Consider the following 7,574-nt stretch of genomic DNA (forward strand, 5'->3'; position numbering starts at 1 on the left):
AAAGAGAGTGTGTGTGTGTGTGTGTGTGTGTGTGTGTGTGTGTGTGTGTGTGTGTGTGTGTGTGTGTGTGTGTGTGTGTGTGTCACACACACGTCTTAGTGCACACATGTGTGCCACTGTTTACTGTTTGCGGTATTTATGTCTGCCCGTGTGTCCGTGCCCGTGTGTGTCATCATGTGTGTGCATGGCACGCGTGTAGTACTCTGAAGGTATCTGTGAGGTGTGTGTGTGTACACATCCTTCTGGGTGTGAACTCTCAGTGTGTGCCCGCACCCCGCTGGGCAGTACATGCACCAGTGTGTGTGTGTGGGCAGGGCACTGTGCACCTGTGTGTGCCCCAGGCATTGCCCGTGTGCCAGCTGGCTGTGGCTGTGTGGCTGTGTGTGCACCCATGCCAGTGTGAGTGCACACCTGGGCATTCCACAGCTGTGTGCACGTGCACTGGGCATTGCACGTGTGCCAGGTGTGGGACGCAACACAAATTCACATGTGCCCACTTAGACACCCGAGTATGTGCAAGCGGCCGTGTGTGCAGGGCAGTGTCTGTGTAGAGGCTGTGTATGTGTAGGGCTCTGTGTGTGTGTAGGGCTCTGTGTGTGTAGGGCTCTGTGTGTGTGTGTGTGTGTGTGTGTGTGTGTGTGTGTGTGTGTGTGTAGGGGCTGTGTGTGTGCAGCGGCCCGCACGTGTCCGTGACAGGAGCTCTCACACTGTGGGGGGCAGTGGCTGTGAGCAGCCGTGGTGGTTCCGGGTGCGGGGTCAGTCCATCCCTGCATGGGCATGGTCAGTGTGCCGTGTCCGTCTGTCCGCCCACGCCGCTCCCGAGCAGCAGCGCTCCACACGGGCCCTGCCCTGGTGCCCCGGTTTGTGGAAGCAGGTGCCAGCTCCGTGCGTGGGAATGCGGAGCCATTCCAGGGGGCAGGTGGAGCGCTCCCGATAAGGATCAAAGTGCCGGTGCTGGAGTGGGCTCACAGTGAATGTGCTGCCCTGCCCGTCCTGCCCGCTGCCTGCCAAGCTGGCAGGAGAAGGTGCTGCTAGTGCTGAGAGCACCAAAGTGGGGAAAGTTTGCACAGTGTGGGCAGAGGGAGGAGGAAGAGAAGGGTGGGGAAAGGGGACTGCGGTGAGGACAAGGACAGCCGTGGCTTGAGGCAACTCTACTGAACAAGGGACATGGGGGACCTTGGGTGCTGTTACTGCTGGGGGATTAGGGGGTGCCCCAGTGAACACAGCCCACCCCAGGCTATGACAGGCAGGAAGCAAAGCAGCCCCCAGCCACTGCCTTTTTCCACATGACAAAGAGAAGAAATTCAGATATCAGAACAGGCTGCCGAAAGAAGTGTGGAGTCCCTGGAAGTGTTCAAAAATCATGTGGATGTGGCACTTGGGGACATGTTTTAGTGGTGGCCTTGGCAGTGCTGGAGAAAGAGGTGGACTTGAGCTTAGAGAGCTTTTTCAACCTAAATGATTCTGTAATTCTATGATTCTATATTTTTTGGGGGGAGCTCCATGTAGCTGAATGCCACAGTGATGGCTTTGAGTACAACTGCTTTGGAAACCTGTGTTCCTGTCTGATCTTGGGGATTTGTAGCCACTTTCTGGACCCTGGTTAGCCCTTGGGAGAGGAGGAAATGAACTGAGAACCAGGGCAAGGGTGAAGGTGCAATGGGAACAGGAATCAGCAGCATTGGTGTTAAGATGAGGCCAGAGAGTGGCACTTGTGACTGCACTGCCAGGGCCCCCTGAGCTGGGAGACCCCACTCCATCTTGGTGCCTTTGATCCTGGCCATGGCCAAAGCTGAATTTTGGCTCCCCAGGGCACCTGGAGCATGTCACAGCTGTGGGTCTGGCTGCAGATGGGGTGCTTGCAGTTGAAGTTCTGACTGTCTGGCCTGTGCCCTGGGAGAGACCTGGAGCCAGTGCCCATCTTCAGAGCTGCAGCTGGGAGCCCTGTTCCTGCCCTCCCCCAGCTGGTTCCACAGACACCAGAGGAACTGAAGCTGTCTCCATGGGTGACTGAGCAGCCACCAGACCACAGCAAATCTTCCCTGCTCACACTCACGTCCTCAGCAGCACACAGCAAAGCTCATTACAGTGCTCAGAGGTGGAAGGAGCTGCCAGGCTCAGAGCTGTTACCCCTCAGCAGAGCCACACGAGTGTTTTGAGATGATGCAGGCTGGCCAGGCGTGGGGATGGCACGTGCCTTCCCTCCAGGCATGGCCTGGCCAAGGGCTCGTCCTCTCCCTGTTTGCTTTCCCCATCATGTGTCACCCTTGTGCACGGCATCCTGCTGTGGCCACCTTGGTAATGGTGTGGTCTTGCCCAGCATCTTTGTCATCACGGGGCCACTGGCCCTGTCTCAGGTGAGGCCAGCAGCCAGCTGAGTAGTCACAGGTAACTGTGGGCCTGGAGAGGATCTGGGACAGTCACTGCCTGCGGTGACATGCCGGAGCCTCACGCCAGCCCGGGCTGAGCCACCTGTCCACACCCCAGCTCAAGCCTGGGTTTGATCCTCCCCAATTACAGTTGCCTCAGTTCTCCCCGTGACCTTCCCTGTTGCCTCATGCAGTGCCTCTCACTGCCTGCCTTTGAAGGAAGCTGAGCCATTAGATCAAAACAAAAATCTTGCCAAAGAAAGTATTTACAGGCTCCTCATGGCGCCTAGAACAGAAGACAGGAGATGTTGCAATTAGGTGTAGTGGCATTGCAGTGACTCAGCTCACACCCAAGGCTGGGAGTGTGCAGGAGACTCAGCAGGAACATGGGAGAAACCCAGAAAAAGGCAGGATCAGGCAGAGAGGAGGCAGCAGGGATTAGGCAGTGGGGAAGCATTTGCTTGGGGATGTCCCTGTCTGACCTCTCACATGAACCCCTGGAAGGAAGAACCAGCCCCTGTGCCAAACTTGTCAGCCCTGCTCCTGCTGCTGGCACCTGTGTCCCTGAGATCATGGCTCAAGCTGTTCTCCACCACCTTTCCTTGTTGGCTGTTATCACCCCCATCTCCCATGGTATTACTCCCAAGGGGCAGCCACAGTGCTGTCCTGTCAGCAGCAGTGGGGACATCCATCCCGCTGTTTCAGACCAGCTGGGTTCAGAAAACCCCAGCCTTGCTCACCCCACACATGGTTTCAGGGTTTAGTCTGTGTTAAAGGTGCTGGCTGGCTCATGAAACCATCTTATCTCTGTCCATCAAGGACATCAAGGACCTTCCCTTCCCCGTCCAAACAACTCACAAAATGCAGGACAGGTTGGGGGGAGGATGTGTGCCAGTGAGTCCCCAGGGCAGCCATGCCAGGGTGGGCCTGGCACAGGGTGCTCTGGCCCCTCATCTCTCAGCCAGTAGCCAAATGAGATGTTGGGAAGAACTTGGTTAAGTAATTCCTCTTTCAGTTTCTCTGCTGTCCCCATGACCCCACCACCCTGGGCAGTAGCCAGGCAAGAGATTCACTACCACTGTCCTTGTGTGACCCCATCTGCACTGCTCCTTGCTCTCCATCCCAGCCTCCTGCTGCTCCCCGTGAGGGAGGAAGGAGTGTGAGCAGGACACACACCCCATGATGCCCAGTGGCACCTTCCTCCAGAGCAGCTGGTGGCTCAGGGACATGCAAGGGCTTCCCTGGACACATCCCAGGAGCTGTGGTGCAGGGACACACATAATGACTTCTGTTGAGAGCATTTTCCATCTTGTCCTCATTTCTTCCCATCCTTAACTTTGCTGTACTGCTGCATGGTGCAGCCCTGAGACTGGAGTGCCATTGCCCAGGAGTAAAATGCCAGGATGGTGGTTCCAGTTAAAGAGGGTGAGCGGATCCAATACCTTCTCTTAGTCCCCCCACACTTGCCAAGGACAAGATGTCTTGGGCTTCTTTTCCCCAGGGTGGGGCCCCCATTCCCTTTCACCCCAAGGCATGCCAGCTTGCAGCCCCCCAGTCTTGGCTGCCAGGTTGGAGTCTCTTGGTGTATTGCTTTGTCCTTTAAGCGCTGAGAAGATGCACAGTGAAACAGACTCCCCTTGGAGTGCTCAGAAACAGGAAAATCTCCATGGGCTGGGAAGGATGACACAGGAGGAAGCTTTCCAGAATACCTGCTGCTTTTCCCAATCTCTCTTCTCCTCAAGTGTGATTTCCCTGGGAGCTGGCACACTCTCTACCCACATCAGCCTCCAGCAGTGTCCCCAGGGTGTCCCTGTGTCCCTGCTTGGGGTTACAGAGCTCCAGGCCCTTGACAGACCCTGAAGCACCACCAGCACAGAGGAGACATGGCTGGGAATTTCAGCACCCATTTCTCCTCTGTGCCTGGGTAACCTCCTGCTGTGGTGGGAGCTGGAGAGGCAGCATGGCCTGGACACACGGGCTGGCCCTGCCTGCACTGCCCAAAGGCAGCCTGCTTGTCCCTTCAGCCCAGAGAGGCAGCTGGTGTCCCCAGGGCCACTTCCCACGGCTGTGCCAACAGCCAAGACCTCTCAAAGCTGCTGGATTGGACCTGGCAATTTGGAGCTGAAAGGGTTCCAAGGCCTCTCCCAGCACTCCAGCATGGCTTCTCAAGAGGCACCACTTTAGGATCCAAGAGGTGTGTAAATGAAAAGGAACAGCCTTGTTTCATTAAGAGGTTGAAGAACTGGCAGCTTTGGGCATTCTGTCAAGCTCAAAGATCTCTGCCAGCACCTAAATCCGATAAGTCATGTGTTTGGGCTGCTGGCAGCGTGCTGGGAAGCCAAGGGTGAGATAAGGGAGACATAACTGGGCTGGCACCAAGGAAACTCCTGCAGGGGGGAGACAGGGATCTTTCTGTTGCCACCCCAGCTGTCTGCACTTTCCCAGAGGGCACAGCAGCAGACTTGCAGTTGCACTCAATGATCCTTGTGGGTCCCTTTCTACTCAGGATATTCTGTGACTCTGTCAGACCATCCTCAACACACAAAGGCCACAGGAAGACAGGTCTTCTCCTGAAAATTTATGTTTTTCCCTCTTCTGAGAGCAAGGGAGAGTTAAAAGTTCACCTAACCCACTGCTTTCGAGGAAGCTGGAACAGGGCAGGCACTGCTGTAGGTTGCTGCATATGGGGCTGGAATTTCAGCTTACAGATAAACCAGAGAAACTTGGGGGATAGAAGGAGCATCTCCATGAGAGATGAGCTCTGGCTAAAGGAGAACAAAAGTGGGGTGCAAATCCTTGAAATGAAACCCTGGGAGGGGTTTTAAATGATAGCTAATGGGTGAGATGGGTGGGCAGTGCAAAAGGGAATCATCCAGAGGTAAATCCTTCCCCGTGAGGGTGGTGAGGCCCTGGCAGCTCACCTGAGGATCTGAGAGCTGAAAGGTTCAAAGAACCAAAGCCTGACCTCGAGATCTGCTCTGTCCTGCTCTCCAGAGGCTCTCCAGGAGCCAGAGCCCTCTGCAGCCCAAAATCCAGACTGGTTTTCAATGCCCCAGGTAGGAAAGAGGGAGCAAATTCTGCTGATACCAGGCAAAAGGTGCAATGCTGCAGACACAATCCCCTATGGAGTGACTGCAGGCACCCAGATTGCCCTGTTGATGTAAATTGCCAGTTATGAAATGGAGAAATTTGTTAATTTTTTTCCCTTTTCATCTATTTATTATGGGTTTCTTTTTATTGCTAATTATTACTTTCAATGCAGCACTAAGTAGGATGGAGGATTCTCTTCTCTGATGCTGGCTTGGTGGCTCTTGAAATAAATCTCAAAGAATTGCCTTTTCCCACTATTTTCTGTCTGCCTTTCTCCATCACTCTGTTTTCTCAGTTTTTCTTGTGTTTTTGGGGTCTGACTTTTTAAAGCACCCTGTATTTCTGTTTACTGCATGGATTCTTCTCTCCCCAAATTGAATGTATTCAGGTCGTGATCACTGTTCCCTAGGCAACCACCAATGAAATTATAGAATGATCAAGAATTAATAGCTTAAGTTTAAAAAATTAAAATGGTAATTGGAAGACTTCATAAATCTGCTGAACTAAGGCATTCCCACCAGAGCCACTGGTTACTATGGAGGGCCTGGGGACAATGATCTTGGTTCAGGAATTAGGGAAAACAAAACACCACCCACCAGCCTGTAAAGGTAAATTCAAACAAATCTTATAAAGGGCTGCTTCTTTTCTGTCAAAATTCTGAGGGGATGCTTTGGTTAACAAAGGAATTGAGGCTGTACCTGTATAGGATGTAGGAAGAGCTGGAACTGAAGTGGTTTTGCAGGGGGCTAGCAGTGGAGATGAGGCAATTCAATGTTGCTCTCATTGCCAGGGGAAACTGCAGAGTGATTGTGGAGTGCAGTGCCCTGATGGCCATGGTGGCAGGGATGGAAGAAATCCTCCAGCCTGCCCTGTGACTCCTGACAGTGTCCAGGCTCTTCAAAAAACTCCCAGAACCAGCTGCAGAAACCGATTCAAGCACATGCCAAGCTTCCCAGAGTCATTGGCAGAGTTCTGGCTTTGCTGGGACCTTTTGTGTGCTTAGTGAATATTAGGAACACACCCTGGCGTTTGGAGCAATTGGGAAGGGGTGACCAGCCCATGGCAGAATGAGCTCTGTGCAGGACACCCTACCTGGAGTTGCTTCTTCCAAGCCCTGCACACAGCCCCATGGTGGGCTCAGTCAGAGGGTTCATACCCTGGGGGTTTTTTCATGCTGCCTTGCACCACTGCTCCACCTTCCACCATCAGCACATGGAGCTCACTCCAGCTTCACACGAAGCTTTTGTGGGAGCAGCTGCTCCTCTCAGCTCCTCATGCAATGAGCAGTCGCCTTCCAGGTCCAATTTGCTCCTGCTTGCACCCAGTGGCTGGTGTTCCATGGCTCTGAAAAACACCTTAACATGTGAGATGTTCTGTGGGACAAGAACCAGGTCCCCACTGCCCTCACCCACCTCTGTTTCCCCTTTGCTGTGGGGGCTCAGGGGGCAGGCGCCTTCTCCAGGCAAACCCCGGCCTCAGCCCACCTGATGGGAAAGGTTTAAGCGCACCTACACCTCTTTTATGGAAACGGTGCCTGCTTGAGGTGTAGGATTTATACAAGGGATGGGATACACAGATGCATATGCTGTGCCACACATTAACTCCTGCACTTGTTAACCTGTGAGTGCCTGTTCCGCAGTCTCAGGGTCCTTTCTGAGTAGTTCTCTGGTCTCTTTTATAAAGTAATGTGAAAAAACTCGGCCCCAGAAGGCAGCGCTGGGAGCATGGCCTGAACAGATCCCGGGGCTCTTGCCGGCCCACACCGGGGTGGCCTGACCACCCGTGTCCCTGCCCGGCCAGTCCACGGGAGCCCACGGGACCGTCGTGAGTCTTGGTGCCCCCTCACATCCCCAGTGCCCCCTCACATCGCCGGTGTTCCCTCACATTCCTGGTCTTCCCTCACATCCTCAGTGTTCCCTCACATCCCCGGTGTTCCCTCACATTCCCGGTGCCCCCTCACATCGCCGGTGCCCCCTCACACCCCCGGCGCCCCTCACATCCCCGATGTTCCCTCACATTCCCGGCGCCCCTCACATCCCCGGTGTTCCCTCACATCCCCGGTGCCCCTCACATCCCCGGTGCTCCCACACATCGCCTGTATTCCCTCACAAGCGC

The sequence above is a fragment of the Zonotrichia albicollis genome, chromosome 16, assembly GCF_047830755.1.
Source record: "Zonotrichia albicollis isolate bZonAlb1 chromosome 16, bZonAlb1.hap1, whole genome shotgun sequence".
Lineage (NCBI taxonomy): Eukaryota > Metazoa > Chordata > Aves > Passeriformes > Passerellidae > Zonotrichia > Zonotrichia albicollis.